Below are 25,546 nucleotides of genomic sequence, written 5' to 3'. Positions count from 1 at the left end.
ACCACTTATATTCACCATTAACAGGGCGCAAGGATCTTCTCAGCAGTTGAAGTACAGGAAGACTGGGCTGTGAGACAGCTAAGTACAAAGAGGAAACCATAGAGTCTGGCAGGAAATGCTTTCTCCACGACAACACTCTTTTATTCTGCAGATGAAAGAATACATAAGAATCATCCTGAGTTTTTGTCAACCGGGCCCCTGAGCCTGTGTCTCTGTGTTACTCATACACAATAATATGTGGCTGTGTCTACCGGGTCCATGTTGGTGATCGTTAGAAGCACCTGGTTTTTGGAAGAGTCTTTTGAGACTGTCAGCCGGCTCTTCAGAGATGGGTTGTAATACTTATCATCATCCCACCATATGTTTGCAAGCCACTCCAGTGCCTTCCCTGGAGGCTGACGGATCCAGCCAACACCCATATTACTAGTGCTCAGTGAGAACCCAGAGACAGTGCAGGTCAGAGAAAGGGTCTGTGTGGATTTGATGAGCCCAGGTCCAGACTCTTTCAGGGTAACGTGGGAAAGAACCCTGTGAAAAAAGCACAAGAAGTGAAGTTAAGATGAGAATAGGAGGATTTAGTCCCTATGGGATCCCACACACACACACTAAGAGCACTCACAGGAAGGCATGGTTAACAGCAGGGGAGTGAGACAGAGAGTGTCCATGGTGGAGCTCAGGAGTCACTGATGCTGGGTCTGGAACCAGCTTTTCAAACTGGGAGAGGGTGGGGTTTGTGGAGATTTGCATTCTCATTTAAAAAGGTCTTGACTCAATACAGTGGACCCTGGTCTCAGGGTACAGTAGAGGAGTAAGTTCAATAAAACAGAAGTGTAGAATTCCATTCCTCATTCTCCCTGAAATAGACCCTGCCCATTGCAGGTTCAGGGTCTAAAACCACAACGTTTTAGGAGATTTTAGATGCAGTGAAGTTTGCTGGTTTCTGGATAAAACATGCTGTATCCTCTCTTAGAATGCAGTACACCAGGCCCTGTAACTCTTGCTCTAGAAGAGTGTGCTAAGATATTCGAGTAGATTGGTGTCATTTCTGTCTTCAAGAATTATGAAGGTGTACCCTAGAAGACTTGAAGTTATTCCAAAATGCTCTTAGAGCTTCTCTGTGATAAGAAAACTGGAGAAGATCTTGTGACGTGAAAGAGTTGACCTAGCAATGATATAAATCAATATTTTCCTAAGTGAGTGATATCACCCTCCAGGGATGCTGGAGTGATCCAGGGGTGTTGCACAAGCAGATGCCTACACGTTATCATGTGGTATCAGATACAATACTAAAGTTTTACATTTTAAACCACTACTAAATAATCCCTTCTTGTCCTCCTCCTCCTCCTTCTTCTTAATGAAAAGGAGCCAATAGGCCGAATACATTTTGGAAGACTCTAAATCTACTGTGTAAATGATCCAGGACAAATATGTGTCCCACTGATGTGTTCTTCTGAGTGGGCTTGCACTCAAGCCTGCATTTCTGTGTGAACAGTTCATGAGAAGGGAGTCCACAATGTGATTGGGTTCAATGACCCCATATGAGAGTGATTGTCACCTGTCTGCTTCCCTTCCCCATTCTGAGATTAGACAAGACAAAGAACTAGAATAGAGGTGTGGGAAGCCGTAGCTCTCGCGAGATGTGGGAAGCCACAGCTCTCGTGATGTGGGTAGCCGCAACTCTCGCTGCCATTACTAGATGGCGCCGGGAAGTCAGGGCGGTGGTCCAACTAAGTGGTAAACAACCACTTAGCGCATGCGCGATGCTGAGATGACGTAGTCATAACTCCACCCTGGAGTATGCAAACGACGGTTCTGGCGAACTCACCAATCTATGCATGAGGTTTTGGCAAATGCACCAATCAAGGCACAGCATGTTCCCATAGAGCATATATAAGCAGCAGTAGTCTGGGGTTTCAAGGTCTTTTACCGCATAATGAAAAATTAAATGCTTGTGGAAGAATCCTGTTGTGGTGCATCTTTTCTTGCTGGTGAGACCTGGCGCGCGACAATTGGTGCCAAGAACCCGGGAATTTACGATCATCTAAGGCACGAGCGGAGACCCCCACCAGGGAGGATTCAGAACCACACGGAATTATAGAGGTAAGTTCTGAGAGACATGAGCCTGAATGATTGCTAGAGCTGCAAACTGTTGTATGCATTCTAATACTTTCACTTTCGGTTTCAACGGTGGACAGCCTGCTGCTTCTTATCTTGCAAATAAAACTGTGTGAACCTGTGTGTTAAATTCTTGTCTACATAAGTAGGGAATATGGGGAACGTAGCAATAAACACCATGGTTACAGCGCTTGATGCTTTATTAAGGAAGAGAGGATTAAAAATTTCAGAGCCGACGCTGCGTAAGTTTGTAACAAATGTGGATGAGATAGCACCGTGGTTTGTATCTACAGGTTCTCTAACTTTGGCGAGTTGGAACAAACTGGGCTGGGATGTAGACCGAGCTGCAAAAGAAGGGAAATTGAAACCTGGAACTAGACCCATCTGGAAGTTAATAAAAGCATGTATTGAGGATAAAGAGTGGAGACAGTCATTACAGCAGGGACAGCAGGCTTTGGAGGACGTTCAGGAAAGCATGTCAGAAACAGAACGGGACGAGTCCAAAGAGGCTCGGGGCGAGTCCAAAGAGGCTCAGGGCGAGTCCAAAGAGGCTCGGGGCGAGTCCAAAGAGGCTCGGGGCGAGTCCAAAGAGGCTCGGGGCGAGTCCAAGGAGGCTCGGGGCGAGTCCAAAGAGGCTCGGGGCGAGTGCAAGGAGACTCGGGAAAGGCATGCCCAAACAGAAGAAACTGCGCAGGTAGAATTAGGGGAGGAAGTTGATCAACAGAAGAAGAACCGTACTCACCATTCGGAGCCTTTATATCCGTGGCAAGAACTAGACCGTGCCCGCCATTCGGAGTCTTTAAATCCGTGGTGAGAACTAGAACTCTTGGAAATATCAGAGGAGGAGGAGGAGCAGTTAGAGGAGATAGCTGCTCGCTATGAGGAAGGTCGGCATGATGCACTAAAAGCGGCCGAAAGAGGGCGGTATAGTGCTATGCGGAAGTCAGCTGTGAGCCCATCAGCACCACCTCCTTATAAGGAAGAAAAGCAAAAAGGGTGTGGCTATTCCTTTTGCCCACCCAATATCCGTAGAGAAATTCAACAAATGTATCCAGTATTTGAGGATCAGAATAACGCTCGTTATCATACACCCGTAGAACACAAGCAAGTAAAGGACTTAGCTGAAGCTGTGAGAGCTTATGGAGTAAGTGCAAATTATACTCAATCTTTAATTGAAAGGCTTACGAGTCAAGCTATGACTCCTGCCGATTGGACATTTGTAACAAAAGCAGTATTGACTACAGGACAGTACCTGGAATGGAAATCTTTATGGCAGGATTTATTAACAGCTCAGGCTAGAGAAAATGCTGCGGCAGGGCAGCCAGCATGGGATTTTGAAATGCTTACAGGCCAAGGAAGATGGGTTAATAATCAGACAGCATATCCATTGCAAGTATATCAGCAAATAAATTCTGCTGAAAGCAAGGCATGGAGAACTTTACCTAATCAAGGAGAGGTTAGAGGCAACTTAACAAAAATTGTACAGGGACCTACTGAACCTTTTTCAGAATTTGTGGCATGAATGTTGGAAGCAGCAGGAAAAATTTTTGGAGATCAAGACACAGCCATGCCTCTCATTGAGCAGCTAGTTTTTGAGCAGTGTGATTGTCTCATATACTAGTGAGCAAGTTGCTACACTGTGTGCCACTACAGATGAGTGGGCAATTTTTAAATGCAGTTTTAATGGACTAATAGACAACCATTATCCTAAACATTCTTTGTTGCAGTTTGTGACTGCACATCCAGTAATTTTTCCCCGTGTCACTGTTAACAACCCCATTAAGGAAGCTTTAGACATTTATACAGATGGCTCTAAATCAGGTAAAGGATGTTATGTGATAAACAATCTAGTGACTACATTACAATTTTTAGCTAATGCACCTCAATTAGTAGAATGTTTGGTGGTCTTAGAAGTTTTTAAGAAATTCACGGAACCAATTAACATCATATCTGACTCCCATTACGTTGTCAACGCAGTATCTAAGCTGGAAATTGCTGGCTACATTAAGCAATCTAGCAAGGTAGCAGACATATTGTCTCAAATTAGAAAATGTATTTTGCAAGGAAAACACCCATTTTATATTCAGCATATACGTGCTCATAGCTTGCTTCCGGGACCCATGGTGAAAAGTAATGATTTGGCTGATCAAGCTACAAGAGCTTTTCCTGTGTTAACTAAATCCAATTTTGAACTTGCTAAAGATTTTCATGAGCTGTATCATGTGCCTGCTGCCACTCTACGCATTAAGTTTTCAATTACTCGCGCAGAGGCTTGTACTATTGTGTTGCAATGTGCCAAGTGTGCAGAATTTATTTCTAAACCTTCAGTTGGAGTAAATCCTCGAGGCGTCCGTCCTCTTGACATCTGGCAAATGGACGTTACCCACATATCTGCTTTTGGAAAGTTGCAGTACGTGCATGTGTCAGTGGACACCAGTTCTGGGAATTGTACATGCAACACCCCTAACGGGGGAAAAATCCAGCCAAGTAATTCAACATTGCTTAGAGGCTTGGAGTGCATGGGGAAAGCCCACCATATTAAAAACGGATAATGGGCCTGCATATACTTCCACCATGTTCCGACAGTTTTGCTTGCAAATGCAAGTAAAACACCTCACGGGCTTGCCGTACAATCCCCAAGGGCAAGGAATTGTGGAACGGTGTCATCGTACTTTAAAACAATATTTATTAAAACAAAAAGGGGGAATAGAGGCCGTGATGGTCACTACCCCTAGAATGGCCTTATCTTTAACTCTTTTTACTCTAATTTTTTCTTAATTTGGATGAGAAAGGCCAATCAGCTGCAGACAGACATGGACAATGGCCAAAGCCACCAAAGGAAATGGCCCGATGGAAAAATGTATTGGATAATAAATGGTATGGCCCGGACCCCATATTAATCAGGTCCAGGGGAGCAATTTGTGTTTTTCCACAGAAAGAAGAAAACCCCATCTGGGTGCCAGAGAGACTGGTGAGACTAATAAAGGAGGATGAAGATCGTGGGAGCAGGAAGAATGAAGAAGACGATGATCAACCTAATAATGTTGCTGATACTGATGGTAATATGGACCCCAATAGTTAAAGGAATTTCTTTATGGGCTATAGCTAAAACTTGGCCTGTACCTATTCCCATACACTCGAATGCGTCAATATTACCCTTATTCTTATCAACGCAATGTGATTTGGGAATACCATGTATTACACCTAGAGGGGAGCCTCCTAAAGTATATAATGCAAGCAATTTTACATTGGCATATATTTTGTGTTTTACCACCATTAATACTAGTGCACCTTGTATACATGTAAGAAATGGGTCTTTAGTCAATTGGGTGGATCCTTCTGGAGACTCTGCAGTTAATAATATTATATCCACCCTTATGAAAGTTGCACAAGGTGCTACAGGTGGAAGTGGCACCTCTGAGAAAGGAAAAGGTGTAAATATAACAACACTCATGATGATTCGTGAGGGATCTAGGCCCTCTGGGCCCATTAATGGATCAGTAGTGCCACCTAATGTGACCAGATGTGTCATATTACCTAGTTGTTTACCTGAAAAAGGTTTTCCGCCTTCTTTTACTCAATGTCAGTCTCCAAACTATCGGAACAAACCTATTATACCAGGTTTTGATATGACTCCAGCTTTAGGTAAAGCAAAATGGAATAGCAGTATTAATATCACTGGTCCTGATAATACTTGGCCGTGGTATGAATGGATATTATATAATCAACGTGGAGCATCTACAATAGTGACTCCTTTTGCAAAAATGTTTGGAATTAATGATACTTTATACAATGTCACCGGTGTATACAATACCACTACAAAGAGGCTGAAAGTAAATACTATGGTTAATATATCAAGAGTGCAATTTCAGTCATCACCTGTTTGTGTCCAGCCCCCATTTTTCTTTCTGTTAACATTCAACATTAGTCATGCAAATGATACATTTTGGGAAGCTTCATGTAATAGTTTTAGCAGTCAGTGTTAGCTTGCTGAATGTTGGAATGGCTCTGAGCCATTTGCCTTGATAGTAAAGATTCCCACTATGATACCTGTACCGGTTGAAGCAGATCCCAATACTTTTCCTATTGCTACACTTTATAGATATAAAAGAGATTTTGGCATTACCGCAGCAATTATTACAGCTATTACTATCTCAGCTGCAGCAGCGGTTACAGCAGGATTGGCTATGTCCAATCAAGTAATGACAGCAAATGTCATTAAAAATATTACGCAATCTACATCAGAAGCTTTATCTACAGTCCATAAATTGGATGCTCGATTAATGTCTGGTTTACTGTTCGTGAACCAGAGAGTTGATTTATTACAACAACAAGTGGATACTCTTACGAGCATGGTGCAATTAAGTTGTGTTTCTTCAACACCTAATTTGTGCATAACACCTTTAAAATTCTTGAATGAGTCTTCTTTTAGCAGCAAGAATATATCCCAGTATCTTACAGGACAATGGACAGCTGAGCTGGAAGAACTTCAAGAACAACTCCGGATGCAGATTACGACTCTTAATGGCATAAGAATGAAACCCATAACTGTTGGAGATTTTACTTCTTGGCTTTCTACTGCCTTTTCCTACTTTAAAGAGTGGGTGGGGGTGTTTACATTTGCTGCAATAATGTGCTGTGGAGGAGTGTTGTTGCTATGGTTGCTCTGCAAGCTTAAAGCCCAGCAGAAACGTGACAAAGTCATCATCACGCAGGCGCTCTTAGCGATTGAGCGCGGTGGTTCCCATGATCTTTGGCTTTCTTTGTTAAGAGAAAATTAACCCCCATAAGTTGTCAGCTCTTGCACCCCAAGGGAATTGTCCCATTGCACTGGGAAGAGTGACAGAAATTGGATCTTGGTCAGCCCTTGCACCATGTGGAGCTTTGCTCATTGCACACATCAGGGTGACCAGATTTGGGTTTTTATATCCATCTTGATCTCCTGGGGCTGCTGGAGGCTCCGGGATGGATCGATGGACTTTATATCCATCTTGATCTTTTGGAGCTGCTGGAGGCTCTGGAATTGATCGATGGATTAGGCTTAAAATAAAAAAGAAAGGAGGAGATGTGGGAAGCCGTAGCTCTCGCGAGATGTGGGAAGCCACAGCTCTCGTGATGTGGGTAGCCGCAACTCTCGCTGCCATTACTAGATGGCGCCGGGAAGTCAGGGCGGTGGTCCAACTAAGTGGTAAACAACCACTTAGCGCATGCGCGATGCTGAGATGACGTAGTCATAACTCCACCCTGGAGTATGCAAACGACGGTTCTGGCGAACTCACCAATCTATGCATGAGGTTTTGGCAAATGCACCAATCAAGGCACAGCACGTCCCCATAGAGCATATATAAGCAGCAGTAGTCTGGGGTTTCAAGGTCTTTTACCGCATAATGAAAAATTAAATGCTTGTGGAAGAATCCTGTTGTGGTGCGTCTTTTCTTGCTGGTGAGACCTGGCGCGCGACATAGAGGTATCACACAGAGGAATAGTTTGCTGACAGCATATGCACCCCCACATCGTTTTGACAGTGCAGTGGAATTGATGACCATGCCACAAAAATGTGGAGAAATAGGACCTTTTAGAGCCACACAACGCTCTGCTACTCTAAATTGGCCCTTCTGCCTGAGCACGATGATATTGTAGAACTTTATTGTGCTGAAATTTTATGCTTTTGACCTTTCTTCCAAATAGTGATGTAAAGAATCCACTGCTCTGCAATCATTCAAAACTCTAATGATGTGTGGTATGAAACAATGGGCTGCTAACCTCAAGGTCAATATTTCAATCCCACCAGCACATTCATGGGAGGAATATGAGGCTGTCTGATCCCATAAAGAGAGACAGTCCCAGAAAGCCCAAGTTAGAAGTGCTATGTGTTGGTAAATATTCAATGGATGGACATGGGTTTGGGGGTTAAACATGGCTCTATTGCTGAGGAGGTTTATTCCAATAGTGGAAAACCATGAATGCGGTTTTTGTTTGGTGCCTTCAAGTCCAGCTCATAGACAGCCAATGTACAGCAGAATGAAACACTTCCCCATCCTCCACCATGCTCAGAATTGTAGATGTGTTTGAGACTGTTTTAGTCTGGGTACTTTAGAGAAACAAATTCACAGAAACTCATGTATAAGAGAAAGTTGTATATAAAGGTTTAGTGCACATTAAGAAAACTTCCCAATCCAGTGCTGCCCAAACCCAGAAATCCAACATTAACCCGTATGTCTGACACCAATCTACAAAGTCCTCCATCTCACCAAACACACTATGACGCTGATTGCAGGAGGAAAGCCGAATTAGGGAATGTGTAAGCATCTCAGCGCTGGCAGGGGTCTCCACATGGCTGCTCCTGCACCCAGGGCTGCATCAGCATCAGTCCATGCAGTTTCTCCTTGCGGATGTCTTGTAGAAGTGAGTTTTGCCAGCTGAAGCAGGGAACTGGCTAAGGCAGCTGCACCCTGGTTCAACCATCAGAAAGCAAGAAACCTGAGAACTAGAAAGGCAAGGCTCACTGAGACAGTATCCCCTACCCTTAATTAACCCGCATGTGTTTATTAGTCAGGTTGGCACAATAAACCAACTGTCTCAGAGACCATTGTTGCAGACACGGTGTTAATCAATAATCTTGAGGGCCTCCCTCTTTTCTGCTGCCCCTCCAGGTTACCAAGCATGATGTCCTTTTTAAGGCCTGGTCTTTCTTATAACAAGTCCAAAGTATGTGAAACAATGTGTCTCCATCTTTGCCTCTAAAAATTGTTCTGGCTGTGCTTCACTTCTTACATGGCACATTTGTTCAATTTACCACAGATGGGCCCAGGGTCCCCCCACCACACTCCCCTCATTCACAATGCTATGATTTTTTGGGGGGGTCTTTGATACCTAATACCTGATCCCTTCGATACCTTGTATCTCACAGACTAGTGTGTTTTTCCATGTGGGATTTGTTGTTTCTCAGTTAGAGGGCCACTTGCTTATCTTCCAGCCTACAGAACCCCAGACTCGATATCTTTTGATAGCCAGACACCATCCGCTTTCTTCACCACGTTTGCTGATGAACCCGCTTTGTCATCAGCAACGGAGTCGGGACAGGCTGGTGTGCTTCTTCCATGTGGGTTTTGTTGTTTCTCAGCTAGATGGCCACTTGTTTATCTTCAGGCCTTGATGAAACATACAGTTTTCCTCTAGTTCTTGAATGCTTCCTGCCCCACACTATCATGATCCCAATTCTACCTTACAAATCTGGCTGGACTGGAGGGTGTACACTGGTACAGAGAGGAACTGGAAACAAAGGGAATCCAGGACAGATGAACCCCTCAGGAATATTGGTGAGCGTGGCGATACCAGGAGGGTGGAGGGACGGTGAGGGAGAAAGTGGGAATAGATGACAAGGATGTACATATAACCTCCCCCCCTGGGGACTGACAATGGAGATGTGGGTGACGTTGGACAGTGTAAGATATGACAAAGAAATAATAATTTATAGATTATCAAGGGGTCATGGGGGAGGGGTGAGCAGGGATGGAGGGGAAAATGAGGATCACATACCAAGAGCTCAAGTAGAAAGCAAATGTTTTTAGAATGATGAGGGAAACAAATGTACAAAAGTGCTTGACACAATGGATAGATGGATGGATTGTGATAAGAGCTGTACAAACCCCCAATAAAGTGATTTTTTTAAAGACAGATTTGTTTGCTCTTCTGGCCATTCATGATACTTTGAATATTCTTCACCAACACCATAATTCAAACAAACTACTTATTCTGCCGTCCTCCTTACTCCAATTTTAAAAATGCATTTTATCATTGCTATCAAGTTTATTCCAATGCATAGTGATGTGAAATATGAGTTCAACTCATATTCTTGTATCATAGCACAAGGGAGAACTGGCCCTGTTGGTTTCTGAGATGGTAACTCATTTCAGGAGCGGAAACTCTTAAGTTATTCCTTGGTGCTACTGGTTATTTCGAATTGTTGAATTTTCGATTAGCAGTCCAATGTATTACCACTTCTCCACGAGGCTCCTTTGCCATTTCAGACAACTACAAATACCATGATTTGGGTCAGGTACACTATGGTACTTTAAGTAACATTCTCTTTAAAGAGGTCTTATGCAGTAGATATATCCAATGCAATATGTTGTTTTTTGATCTTCTTACTGTTGCTTCCATGAGTATTGATCATGGATTCAAGACAGATGGAATCATTGAAAACTTTTATCCTTTCACTATTTATCATGTTAGTAGATAGTGCTACTTCATATAATCCAACTTCTCTGTGTATTACTATTAGCTCTGCCCATAGCTTTAATCAGTATAGCTATAGGATTCAAACTTGAAGTACACCTTTCCTGATTTTAAACTATGCAGTATTCTCTGTCCCTGTTCACACAACTACCTCTTGATCCATATACTGGTTCTGTCTGAGGGTTTTGGAATTCCCAATCTTTTCAAAGCTCTCCATACGTTTTTGTAATCAATACAGTTGAATGCCTGGGCATAGTAAAAAAATGCAAGTAAACATCTTTCTGATATCACTTGTTTCAGCTAAGATATAGCTAACAAAACTATGAGAATCCATATTTTATATCCTCTTTTGAATCAATCTGATTTTTCACAGCTCCATGTCAATATACTATGACAACCACTGTTGAATTATCCTCAGTAAAATGGTATTTACATGTCATATCAGTGATATTGTTCAGCACATTGTGTATTTTGTTGGGTCATTTTTCTTTGGAATGGACACAGATACTAATTTCTTCTCGTGGTCTAGTAGCTGTTATCTAAATTTCTTGGCAGGGTAGAGTGAGTGCTTTTAGAACTTCATCAACTTTCAGAAACATTTCAATTGCTATTCCATAAATCCCCAGGGCCTTATTTTTGACTAATGCTGCTTTCAGTGCAGCTTGGACTTCTTCCTTCAGTCTAATTGAATTTTGATCATATACTATTCCTGCAAATGTTCGAATGTCAGCTAGTTCTTTTTGGTACAGTGATTCTGTGTTTTCTCCACATCTTCTTTTGATATTTCCTGCATTGGTCAATAGTCTGCTGATAGAATCATTCAATGTTGCAACTCCAAATTTGAATTTTTTCCTTTAGTTCTTTAAATTAAGATATGCTAGGTATATTCTTCCTTTTGGATTTTCTAACTTTAGGTCTTTACACATTTTGTTATAACACTTTCCTTTGTCATCTCCAGGTCTCCTTTGACATTTTCTGTTCAGCTCCTTTATTTCATCATTTCTTCCAATTGCCTTAGCTACTCTCTCATCAAGAGCAGGGTTAAGATCCTCTTGATCCAGTTGAGTCTTTTCTTTCATTTATATCTTTTTAATGAGCTTTTGTTTTTTCATGTATGATGTTCTTGTTGTCATTCCACAGTTCATCAATTATTCTGTCATTCATACTAATTACATGAAATCTCTTATTCAGGTGTTCTCTAAGTTATGCTCAACGTCATATTTTTACTCCCATGGACTTATTTCAAATATTGTTTCAGCTTCAAACTTGCACCTGAGCAATAGATTGTCTGATCCAAATTTGTTCCCTGGCCCCATTTCAGTGGTTAATATTGAGCTTCTCAGTCATCTCTTTTCACATTATGTTGATTTAAGTGTGTTCCATCTGGAAAAGTGCATATGCATAGTCAACTGTTTTGTAGTTCCAAAAAGATGTTTGTGATGAAAAGATGGTTGGCCTTTAAGAATTCTGTCATGTGAGCCCCCCAACTTCATTTCTCATATCAAAGGTATATTTTCTAACTGCTATCCCCTCCCTGTTGTTTCTAATTTTTGTATTCCACTGACTAATAATTATTCATGCATCTTGATTTCACAAAAGCTAAACCAAACTCAGGCTGTTTGACTCAAAAGCGACTCTGCAGATGAGGGTAGAATTGCTCCTGTCAGTTTCCCAGATTGTAGTTCACTATGGGAGTGGCTGGTGGTTTGAAACGGACAGTTTTAGGATTAGTCACTCAATGTGTAACAACTGAGCCATCAGGGCTCTTTTTGATTGCACAATAAGATGTTTAAATTAGTTAACTAGTTCATTGACTGTTCTTTTTTTAAAAAAACCAATTTATTAGGGGCTCATACAACTCTTATCATAGTCCATACATATACATACATCAATTGTATAAAGCACATCTGTACATTCTTTGCCCTAATCATTTTCTTTTTTTTTTCGTCCTCTTTTCTTTTTTTACATTTTATTAGGGACTTCATTGACTGTTCTTAATTGTGCTCAAATCTAACTCACTTTCAACATCTTTGACTCAATTAATGATTCAGTATCTTGGGACTTTGAAGCCTGGTCTACTTCCATTTATGGACACAATTGATAGGGAATAATAGACTTGATAGATTTCCTTATTAGTTATCACTGAAAGAAAACATTGACTTTCATAAAGAAAACCAACTACTACTATCCAAAGATGGAGTGATGATCGATGTCAGATGATGGTGCCATTTCTCTTTCATTATTAACTTTCTGTGATACATGTGCACAGGGGGAAACGAAACACACAAAGCATGCTTGCTAAGAAATATGCATCTATACTTGTTGTTACTTTCCTTAGTTACAAAACTCATAAAGATGTAGCTATCTCATCTACAACAAAAAGTACCACACCAAACTTCTACAGTGGACAAAAGTCCACTTTTTACTCAGTGAACATGGAAGTCCACATTTGGGGAGAAATGACCAAGTTACAGCTAATTTTCACAACCACTACAGCTGTCCATCAAGCCTATTCATGGACAATCTTTTGCAAGGTTGACATAATATAACATCAAACACCACCAGTATACTATATCTACATTGAAACCTTGGGTTACTTTGTGTTTCTAGCCATGGGTAAATTATCATTTTTCTCACAAGAGCCTAAGGGTGGGGAATAGAAATAAGCTTGCACAAAGTCACCATGTTTAGTAGGTGGTGCCTTCTCTCCTTACCTGAGTAATGACAATGAGTAGGGCCCATTCACTTCCAATGACAAATGCTTTTATTATAATAAAGATCCACCTGATCTCCTCTCAATGCAGGAGAGAGAGCTTTAATGTGTGTTTCGACGTGTACATGTGTTATACACTGTTAAGTTTAATTGAGGTGTACACATAAAAATGAGCACCCATGATGATTTAGTCATCAGGGAAATATTTAAAAATACAAGGGAGAGAATACCATAAAGTTATAATGATCAGACAGACTGTTCAAGCATAGGTGATTGATTTTGAAAAGTATCAGATTGATGAGGAAACACTAAGAGCTGTTATGTATATATTTTTATTTACTTAGCTCTTAGTGTTTTATTGGGATCTCTTACAGATATCATAACATTCCATAGCTCAATCACATAAAGCAGTGTTGTACAATTGCTACAAAAACACCTACTATATTATTAAAGTCATTTTAGTACAAATGAAATAAAATGCATAATGACAGATAAAGGCCTATACAAAAACACTGATGCATATATATATATATATGTACACAGTGACATGCATGCTCACACAAACACACAAGCTTACATTGTAATACCCAATAGCTAGCGCACACACTGATTTGGAAATGTATACTAAGGTGCATTAGCACACCACATATACTAATGTGCATACTAACATCCATACATACATCAATTTCCACACATCAGAACGTACACTAACAAACATACATATAAGAAACACCCACAATAATACCATAGAGAAACATACTTTAACATACCTGTATAACATGTTTCAAACTTAGAAAAAAACACAAATATATTGGCATTATAAAAAAAGACATTAATACATATTATTACACATAGAATAACACACACTGACTGCTACCCGCACATTCACACACGCAGAAATACATACCTAGGGCATCAGATACAAGCACAAATGTCCACACATGTACAAGTACAAGAATGGAGAAATCTGTGGGACAGATGGTGTCTGCAGAAAGAGGAGCTCTCTAATTAAAGACATCCTCTCAAGGTCCCTTTGCATCTTCTATCAAGAGGGAGACTGTGATCCCTGGGTCCCATATACTCTGTGTCCCTTCAGAGACATTTGTGTCTGAGCTCCCAGTGACGTTCCTTCACTGTTTCTCACACACTATTTCCACAGCAGTAATAATGCTCATCCTCTCTGCACTCAGGACTGATTGATAGATGTTCTATTAGTTTCCTCGTCTGATCTCTGTGCTTGAGCTGACAGATGAGCACATGCTCAGGCCAGGGAAATCAGGGGAGCTGCCTCCACCAGCTGCACATTACATTGGACCTGAAACCGCAGAGACAGGACACCCTGGTCAGGGAAACCATCACACATAGGCACTGTGTCTCTCACTCATACTCACAAATGTGTGCTCTCTATGTAATGACCTGTGAGAAGAGCTACAAAGAAAACCCAGGCCAGCACAGACTCCATGGTGAGTCCAGGTTTTCAGTATTGATCACTGAGTGGAGACACCTGAGAATGCTGGGGTTGGAGCTTCGCCTTCACAGCTATAGTCTAAGGACTAGGGTAGATCTCATTAACATATAATGAGATGAATGAGGTTAATAACATAATGAGGTGAATTAACATATAAAGGGGTGAATTTGGATGTCCTTCCCCTATTTGTGTGGAGTTGCATGATTCTGAGCAGGTCATCAGAGAGTGTCTGGATTCAGTGAGGAAGGGCCCATTTATAACATTCAGGACAACTGTTCAGTTTCTCAGGAGAGAAATGCCTCAGTCCTTGGCTTCCCAAGAGAAAGAATTTATGTGGAAGCCTGGTCTGTGATCCACGTGAGATTTTTTTTTAAAGGATAGAAGTTTCAGGTTTTACACAGGCACCCTCGGGGCACATGCACGTGTGGAAACCTGAGGCCAGAGAAACTCACAGCAAGTCAAAGAGCTTCTGGAAAAGAGGGAGGTGGCTTCAGATTCTGCCTTTTCAAGGGCCCTCCCCTGGGAGCCGTGGTCACGGTACTGGATGACCCCATTGGCTGAATTAAGCTCAGCTGGCCTAGATTGGGACCCTCCCAAGTGCACTGGCTTCCTGTCACCAAGACCTGAATGGGTGCATGCCCTCTATCCTTGAGGGCTTCCAACTGCCTGTAAGGGGGGAAGGGAGGCCTTGGCCTGTAGAGGGACAACCCCAGGTTTCTACCACTAGCTACCTAACATCTCCCCAATGAAGAAGTGTGGACCCAAATCATTGGGGGTACTGGGCCATAACATCTCTAGCTACTTCCTGCTGGAAAATGGGGAACAAAGTGGGGCTTTGAGGCCACACCCTTCCTATTCTGTGGGAAGGGGTTGTCCACTCAGGGCCCCTGATGGAGGAGGTTGGGGTGGTCCTGGAGCTGCTGGTCCTGAAGCTGGCACACGTGGCTCAGAGACATTAGTAACCTGAGCACTTCTAGGAGAAACAGACAAGTGGACAGTTTAGGTGACACAGGGGTTAGGTTTTGAGATGGCAGTGCCCTTGGAGATAGAGGTGAGTGTCACAGGAAGTTTAGAAAGGAAATCTTAGGGCTGACAGGCATGGGGGCTAGTTCACTTTAAACACAGGAATGGTGTAAAAACATTTATTGGCTGAAAGACTGTGATAGGTCTGAGGTAGGGTTTTCTGTGGAACACTAATCTGTCCTGAGGTGGCAGCGAAGCACCCCCAACAGCCCTCAGGTGTGCTTGTGACCCACTTTGGAGGGGTCTGGGTGCAACAGTTTCCCCGGTTTCACCTTGCTGCCACATTGACTGTTCACCAGTGGTTCCAAACCCGCTACAGCTCTCCTGCTGCTTCACTGGACAGGCCGGGCCGATCTTAAATGAGCAGCTGATTACTGGCCTGTGGGCCCCTCCCTCTTGGCTATCTGCCATAGGACAGGGGACACCCTGGTGGCCAGCTTGCTTGCCGGTGTGTCATGGCCCTTGGGCAGCCTGTTCCAACTAGGGCAGTCCTGTGCCCAGTGGCCCCATTCCTGACACACATGGCACTTGGCACTTTGTGGTCATGGGTCTGGGAAACCTGGGAGGAGGTTGTGGGGCAGTTAGCAAGTTACAATAGTCTCTGGTTCATTCTAACTGTGGAATGTTCCATAGAACTTCACTGCTGAATACACATTAGGATGGGTGACTTGCACATTCATCTGAGCGGGACAGTAGATTTGAGAATCTACTGAACGCAGACATTAGTTTAACAGAAATATGCTGTGAAGATGACCTTAAACTACAAAAGAAGGGGGCAATACATCTGAAAGGAAAAATGTTTTTGTTTTCTTTTAATAAATCTACCTGGTAAAGTGTAAAGAGTAAAAATAAAATTTTAATGGAATACCATTACCATGGTAATAAATATATTATAAATGGTATTATAAAAGGTAGTATCTCTTACACAACATCTCCCTTGACCCACGTGTCTGTTGTCCATCACCCTGAGAAGGGGTTATATGTAGATCCTTGTGATCGTTTCCCCTGACAAAATAATAATAATTAATCAAGGTTTTGTAGTGGGGTGGGGCAGGGAGGGAAGTGGAAAACGAGGAGCTGATGCCAAAGGCTCAAGTAAAAAGGAAATATTTTGAGAATGATGATGGCTACAAATGTGCTTGACACGATGGATGAATGTACGTATTGTGATAAGAGTTGTACGGGCCCCCAAGAAAATGATTTTAAAATAAATAGATAGATAGATAAATAGATAGATAGATAGATAGATAGAGGTGTAGAAAAAGATGGCAAAATTAAAACACAGTGTAGGATATGATATAGACAAGAGAATAATAAGAACAAATCCTGACAATAATATTAAATATAATTATGCAAAATACAGAATATGCAGAAAACAAATTAATGGAAATAAGGAACAAAAATAGGACACACATTGAGAAACTCAGTTACCATAACCCAATGGCAACAAGTGAATTGCATCTCCTTGTAGGGAACTGCGTGTCCCCCCACCCTGGATTTGAGCTATGTATGACCTTTATGAATTTACTCTCAGTTTACTGCCATACAAACTGCCCTGAGATTTTACTGCCCTTTGTATCTTTCCCGCCAGAGGGTGGCTGCCTTGACCCTTGCTAGGATTGGTGCGCTTTCACTAGCAGCTGCTATGCTCATTGGTCAATACATGACTGATGGCATCTCCCCCCACAGGCACCAGATATGCTTCGTTAGCATACTTACCTGTTCGCCTTATTTGGAGATGCACGACTATTGGCTAACTCAACTGTACCTTATTTTACATGGGATGTAATGGTGCCCGCCTTTGCTGGCTATTTAAACATCTGCTCTCAGCCCAATAAATGAGGCTTGATCAGATTCCTGTCTTGCCTCCATTTCTCGCGCCCTTGCCCATCTTCATTCCCAGCCCCTCTTTCAGGTATCCACGTTGTTAATGTCCCGCGGCACGGACATTTCCTAGTGAGTGGCCCTCTAGGACAGAGTAGAGCTGCTCCTTTGGGTTTCTGACACTGTAAGTCTTTGGGGGAGCAAGCAGCCCTATCCTTCTCCCTTGGAGTGAATGATGGGTTCAAACTCCTGATCTTCCACTTAGTATCCCAATGTAAAATCCACCATACCACCAAGGATAGTGAATTTGTATGCAGTGTATATATAGTCTTTATTATTTATTTATTACACTTTCTTTTCCTACTTGTTTGATAGCCATACTTAATTTTGAATAATATATTCATTGAATTTAAATTGATAAATAATTTTAAGTTTTTAAATTTTTAAAATATGGTGCAATATATTATTATTTTAGGTAATTACATTTGACTGAACAAAATTAATTTCAATTTTCTGCACCTCACGCCATCAGACATGTTGTTAGTTGCCTTTGATTCAGTTCTTACTCATAATGACGCAATAGACAAAAGAACAGAAAGAAAAACTGCCAGGTCCTGAACCATCCTCACTCTTGTTCCTGTTTGAGACCATTTATGCCGCCACTCTGTCTGTGAATCTAATTGAGCATATTCCTTTTCCTTGCTAACACTCTACCAAACAGGATGTACTTCTCCCGAAATTGGCCCCCTGATAACATGTTGGAAATATGTGAAGAGATTGACGGTTTTCTATTCCACAGAGAACTCTGAGATACTACTCTGCCATGCCCTCCCCTTGGGGTGCACTTGCTTCTTTTTAGAATCAAAGCTGTCCTTTTTTTTTTAAACGTTTTATTAGGGACTCATACAACTCTTATCACAGTCCATACATATACATACATCAATTGTATAAAGCACATCTGTACATTCTTTGCCCTAATCATTCTCAAAGCATTTGCTCTCCACTTAAGCCCTTTGCATCAGGTCCTCTTTTTTTTCCCCTCCCTCCCCACTCCCCCCTCCCTCATGTGCCCTTTGTAATTTATACATCGTTATTTTGTCATATCTTGCTCTATCCGGAGTCTCCCTTTCCCTCCTTCTCTGCCATCCCTCTCCCAGGGAGGAGGTCACATGTGGATCCCTGTAATCAGTTCCCCGTTTCCAACCCACTCACTCTACACTCTCCCAGCATCGCCCCTCACACCCTTGGTCCTGAAGGTATCATCCACCCTGGATTCCCTGTGCCTCCAGCCCTCATATGTACCAGTGTACAACCTCTGCCCTATCAAGCCCTGCAAGGTAGAACTCGGATCATGGTAGTTGGGGGGAGGAAGCATCCAGGGTCTGGGGGAAAGCTGTGCTCTTCATCGGTACTACCTCGCACCCTGACTGACCCATCTCCTCTCCTAAACCCCTCTATGAGGGGATCTCCAGTGGCTGACACTTGGGCCTTGGTTCTCCACTCTGCACTTCCCCCTTCATTCAATATGGTATATATATATATATATACATATATATACATATACACACACACACACACATACACATATTCTTATTTTTTTTGCATGATGTCTTATACCTGGTCCCTTGGGCAACTCGTGATCGCACTGGCTGGTGTGCTTCTTCCATGTGGGCTTTTTTGCTTCTGAGCTAGATGGCCGCTTGTTTATCTTCAAGTCTTTAAGATCCCAGACACTATCTCTTTTGATAGCCGGGCACAATCAAAAGCTGTCCTTCTAATGAGCATTTCCTTCACTGTGACCACAATGATTGATTTCAGAAACAAGTCCCCTCAAACACACAGGTCACTCCAGTTCACCTGTTCCCAATGTCAGGGCTCTCTCTATGCCTGGAACACTTGTTTCTGCATAAAGGGAGACAATGCAAAGCAAGCAGTGTCACTAAGGACATGTCACAAAGTTAGCCCCTGAAGTCTTCACAATTATTCTCTCAGACACAGAGGACCTTTGTCAGTCACTACGCAGAGTGAAAAGGAGCAATGCAGATAGACAACTCTTGATAGACCTGACCTTGGGTTGTAATAGATCAGTGACAACAGGGCATTTAAAATCATGGATTGAGCTCATTATTTTGTACATACTTGCATTTCATTGTCAACAGATTTTGAGTAACAGAGAGGGTGAGAATGTCCATGAAAATTTGTTTCTTAGGAAGGAACATGGGTCATATAGGATGATAATGAAGTGTCAGTAACTTTTAATATTTGTACTGCAACCAGAGAAATCTAGTTCTTCTTTTCCAGCTGCAGTGAGAAGAAAATTTAGAGAAAAATGAATAAGTAAAAGGAAAACTTTCCCCATGTGGAAGCTGAGAGCTGTGAGAGGAAGACCTAATACTAATCCTCCCTGTCTTTCATCTGTGTCTGTCTAGGGCTGGATGTCTGTGCTCAGTGAGTCCTGCGCGCCCCCTGCTGCCCAGTTTCTCCCCTGCAGGGAGGTTTGTGTCTGGACTCACATTGACTTCCCCTCACTGAATCCATCCGTTGCACAGTAATACACGGCCGTGTCCTCAGCAGTCATGGAGCTCAGCTGCAGGGAGAACTGATTCTTCTATGTGTCTCTGGTGATGGATAGTCGGAGTTGAAAGGATGGGTTATAACTTGTATCACCACTAGAGCATATCACTGCCATCCACTGCGGCCCCTTCCCTGAGGGCTGGCGTATCCAGCTCCAGCAGTAACCACTGCTTGTGATGGAGTAGCCAGAGACAGAGCAGGTGAGGGAGAGCTTCTGGGAGGGCTTCACCAGTCCTGGACCCGACTCCTGAAGCTGCACTTGGAGCAGGAAGCCCCGAACAAAATCAGACTGTCCTGTTGCTCGCTTGAAGTCACAACCTTCCCCATAGACCCAGGGCGGCTATCTGAATCTCTCACCTTGGGGAACTGTCACCAGGCACAGGAGAGTACACAGTAATAGTATCTTTAGACCACAGCTGTCTAGCTTTCCTAGACCAAGGGTTAGTTTGTACCTTGGTGTCTGCAGAATAATTTTCATGTGAGGGAGCCCTGGCCTTATAAGCAGAAAGTGATACAGATCAGACTCCACTCCTTCTTCGGAGCCCATTGTGAAATCACCCTTTGTTTGAACTCATATGCATGTTACTCTAAAATTAAAGAAGTTTTTCCTGAGAGGTATGTGGTAAAGGTCAAAGAATGCCCAGAATTTCTGAGCTCAGTGTTCTCTACTTCCAGCCCCTCATAGCCCCTACCCTGCCTTGGGCTCCTATGTGTCTTGGGCCCCTGACAGTGGGCAGGATAGAGTCAATTGGACCCTAACTCATCTTCATTTTTTCTGGAGACCCTGACACCTCTTAATTAACCTTCTTGTAGTCCTTAGTAGTTTTCCTTGTGTGGGAATAACCTCTTTTAAAAGTAGGAATACCAGATTAGTCCCAAAGAGTTGGGGTTGATAATGTCCCAAAGGTCCAACTCTTCTGTAAAGCCATTCATTTCCATTTCCCACCCACTCCTCCCTTGAGGTCCCCTCATGAATCTGGGTTCCAATAATCACTGCAACGTCCAACAGAAATTCATTAAAGTTTGAGGAAATGAATCACGTGGTGGTGGGGTCTGATGAGTCCAAATTCCAAAGATCAGGAAAGGGTAAACCAAACACTGGGTAGAAGGGACACGGTCCACTCCTACCTTTGCATTTTTTTATGCACATCTGACCTGAAGCTCTGGTAGAATGTTTACAGTAGGAATTGTCCTGCTACTAAACTTATTCAGCCAGGATTTTTCCAACATTGGGTCATGGTCATCAGCTCCACTGCTCTTACACACAATACGCACACTACATCCCAGAGCCTCATGACTGAGGTCAACCTCAGTGCAAGTAAAGACATTCAAATGTCATAAGGTCTCGGGGAAGAACATGCCACCTGAAAAAGTTGGACTTCAGACAAAATAATGTTTTAACTCTGTAACCTCTAAAAATAATGCAAGATTCTGAATACACACACACACGCATCTTTGTTTGTTGGAATATCCAAAATGATGCAAAATCAGTAGTTGAGTCCTGATTTTAAGTATAAAGATTCAGTAGAGCAGTAGACAGAAAATAATCATTTGAGAAAATAATCAGAGTAAGAAGAAAAGCCAAGAACAGTGTTTTAAATCTTGAACCAAAAGACATTTTCTTGAGACTCAACAGGCACTGATCATTAACATTATGTCTATCCATGCAACTGATCCTCAACATTTAGAGAATGAGCGCAGACACTTTTGTAAATGTCCCTTACCCAGAGGTCATGTGAGCATCTCCAACCAGAGACAGCCTCTCCATTTGTGTTCTGCACACAGCCCCATCACAACTGCTCATGGGTCTCACCTTAAATTTATTCCCTAAACTCAAGTATTGCCTAATTTTGGAAAAATGTTTATATTATTGACTATAGGAGCTGTGGCACTATCTCTAAACATGGAATTTTAAAGCTCAATCCCAATTTATTTATTTATTTTAAACATTTTATTAGGGGCTCATACATACAACTCTTATCACAATCCATATATATACATACATCAATTGTATAAAGCACATCTGTACATTCTTTGCCCTCATCATTTTTCAAAGCATTTGCTCTCCACTTAAGCCCTTTGCATCAGATCCTCTTTTCCCCCCTTCCTCCCAGCTCCCTCCTTCCTCCTGAGCCCTTGATAATTTATAGATTATTATTTTGCTCAATCCCAATTTATTTCTTTCCTCTTAACAAATTTTAAAACATTTTCCCCAGACTTGGTGTTGACATCATCCATTTACTGATTAATTAGAATATCTGTATACCTCCGACTTAATACATATTTTACAATGGGGAAATCCAAGCACAAGGCGTTGGTCACCTGGACTTCTTTGGGCCAAAATTTGCTGAAGGGAATAAGCAATTCCTTTGAAATAAAGACACATCAGTTTCACTAAAATCCAGGAGTTCAAGCATAGGACATGCTAGCATTTTTCATTTGGAGATCACTAAGTCAGTTCTCTTTTTATATGCACACTCACATAGTGTCACTTGATCCTGTTCATTTCACCAAACCTCCATCTCAACATCTGCTCTTGGTGCTTGTCTGACCAGTTTAAGCTTGAGACCGTGATGTAGCTGCACGCTAGTTCAGAACACTGCCATCTCTGAATTTGACTGCCACGATCGTCTCAGATAATTTCATAGCAGTGGTTAGTAGGGGTCTCCTTAAGTGTCACCCTCATGACATTATCCATCTGCACATCATTTTCCTGTCAGGTTTGGTACACATGTTCTCCATGAGCTCCTGAGCTCTCCCTGTACTCTGAAGGAGCAACACATTGAGCTCCTCTAGATGCAGATGTTCTAGGTTTGTTTTGCAGTCCCCCAGCTCCTGGGGTTAGGCTTGGTCGGTCACTTAATCAAGGTGCACTGTGTCTCTCAAAGGTCTGAAAGGTGGAAATGATAGAAACTATGGCTCCAAGAAAAATGCAATCATATTTGCTCCAGTTGTCCATTGTTGTCCACGGAATAGACATACAACACTGCAGCTTAAAATTACAAGTGCTTTTTTTTGCTTTTTAATTTGTTGCTTGGATTTTATTTTTACTCTTCTAGTGTACAAATGTCGATATTTAGTAGTTCGCTTTCATCATGTTGTCTTCTTTGTGTGTAATTTCTTTGCTATACTTGACAGTGTATGAACGCCCTGCAATAGGGCACTTACATGTGTCTCTGCTTCCTTATAGATGGTCTCTATAGCTCTGGGATTTGCATTAGGTCCTTGATCATCTGGTGCTTGTTTTGTACAAGAGCTGAGGCTTCGGTTGTCTTTCATTCTTCTGAGGGTGGCGATCCAATTGTGCCGGCAAAATTGTTGAAGAGAATGTCGCTCTCATTTATAAAATTACTTGGGTTTTTGGTGACGTTCAGTTGCCTGTATATGGATGGATTATTTATTAGTTTTCTATTCTGTTCCATTGGTCAACAAACCTATCATTGTACGAGTGACAGGCTGTTTTGACTGCTGTGGCTGTGTAATCGTTTTATATCTTGTTTGTGTGAGGCCCCCTAACTGGTTCTCAATATTTTGGGGTTCCTTGATTATACTATGATTCTCCATATGAGGTGAGTAATTATTTTTTCCATTTCTTTAAAGAATTAGGTTGGCATTTGGTTCGGGATTGCGTTGTATTTAAAAATAGCATTGGTTAGTGACATTTCCGTGGTACTGAGCGTCCTTATCCATGAAAATGGAATACTGAGAATGTGAACAGATTTGCACTGGGAATCATAAACATTCCTGAATCATATCATCGTGCTGAACAACAGACACAGAAAATAGATAAAGACACAAAGAGACTTCGGACCAGTGCGGAGTCTGACCTGCACACTTCTCACCGAAGATTAGAGCCATATGGGAGCCACATTCTGCTTTAATGTGGTTCATTCTCTATCTAGCCGCCTGCATACCTCTAACCTGGAACTCAATGACATTATCAGGGAATTCGGTGGAAGCCTCTGCTCTCAGTCTGTCCTTTCCGCAGCACATCATCGTCTTTCTCTTCAGGCATCATTTGGAGAGTTTGAAGAACCTGTCTTTCTGATCCAATTCAAAATCTAACCTCTGGCAGCACCCAATCACTGCATCTTTAGTAAATCTCATTAGATCTGAATCTCCAAGTTTCTCTGAGTTCTTCTGGACCCTGCTCCTGAAGTCCACTTGGCTGAGTAATTTTCCTCCATAGAGAACGTTTTCTTGTTACAATACTACTTCTTAATGTAGAAAATATCAGGGACAGGCACTGCATTGTAATATTAAAACACAGACAATCTCTGAGAGATGGAAAGAATACCGATAGCACAACAGGAAAGCAGCCCTGAACCTTCATCTGCACCTGCTCTTGGGCCTGAGGCCTGGGCTCTGTGCGTCCTGGGCGCCCCCTGGGGACTGTTTTCTCCCTGCAGGGGTGGCTTGTATCCTGGATGAATCTGAATTCTCTGCACTGTGTTGGTAGCACAGTAATACAAAGGCATGTACTCGAGTTTCAGGCTGTTCATATCCAGATACACCATGTTCTAGGAGTTGTCTTTGGAGATTGTCAATTGACCTTTCACAGAGTCTTTGTATTATGTACCACACCCACGCCATGGACTAATTCTTGAGACCCACTGCAGGTCCTTTCCCAGAGCCTGGTGGACCCAAATCATGGTATGGCTATTTTTGGGCAAACTAGAGGCTACACAGGAGAGTCTCAGAGACACCTCAGGTTTCCCGAGTTACTCCCATACTCCACTAACTACACCTCACTCTCAACATCTGCAAGCACAGATATCCTGGGCATGAAAACTATCAGACATACCGTGTCTCTCACTCACACCCAACCACACAAACTGGTTCTTGACAAAAATCACCTGTTAAAACAACAACAAGGACAAACCCCTTTCAGCACAGACTCCATGCTGTCTGTGCTGTGCTCAGTACTGATCACTGATTGGGGACTCCTGAGAATCCAGGAGCACTTCCAGAGCTGCAGGGTTGGGATCGCGTTGGCTTTCATCAGCAGAGGGAGGGGTGGATTTGCATACCCTCCGACTACATAGCAATAAATGAAGTTGCATGATGTCTGAGATGCGCTTGTTATGTTCCTAGAACAGATCTGAGTGTTTTAGATGTGCTGTGAAAAGCACAAGGATAATATCATTAATAACATATATTATGTGACTTTGTTTTGTGTGTGTGACGTTCTACAGTAAATTATCATCACACATTAATTAATTTTATTTTTCTGTGTACACACAAAATACGTGTGTAGATTACATATCTGATAGAAATAATACTACAAACATAAATGTAAAAACTGTACTTTTATATCTTTGAAGAACACAGTATGTTCTTTCTTAATATCCTTTGAGATTTTGGGACCAAATTATTTTGGAAGGGGTAAGATCATGGTTGTAGGGTGGATGAACAAAAGTTTCCAAATTAAAATTTCAGGACATTCCTTTGTACCCTTGAAGAATAAGTAGGCACAAAGTCATGAATGGTTAAAAAAAAGTAAATACATACTTGGTGCAGATTCTTTGCCCCTTTTCTCACAAGTACAGGTTTACATTTTCTTACTATTTTTTCATATGAGCCCTGGTCAT

General features: G+C 42.1%; 1 pseudogene; it reads right to left on the bottom strand.

The window, feature by feature from the left end:
* Positions 1-221: 221 nt before the first annotated feature.
* On the bottom strand, positions 222-24,472 carry LOC142430549 (uncharacterized; annotated as a pseudogene).
* Positions 24,473-25,546: the final 1,074 nt, after the last annotated feature.

This window comes from Tenrec ecaudatus, chromosome 17 (assembly GCF_050624435.1).
Source record: "Tenrec ecaudatus isolate mTenEca1 chromosome 17, mTenEca1.hap1, whole genome shotgun sequence".
NCBI classification, from domain to species: Eukaryota; Metazoa; Chordata; class Mammalia; order Afrosoricida; family Tenrecidae; genus Tenrec; species Tenrec ecaudatus.
This window is presented reverse-complemented; position numbering and strand designations above follow the sequence as displayed.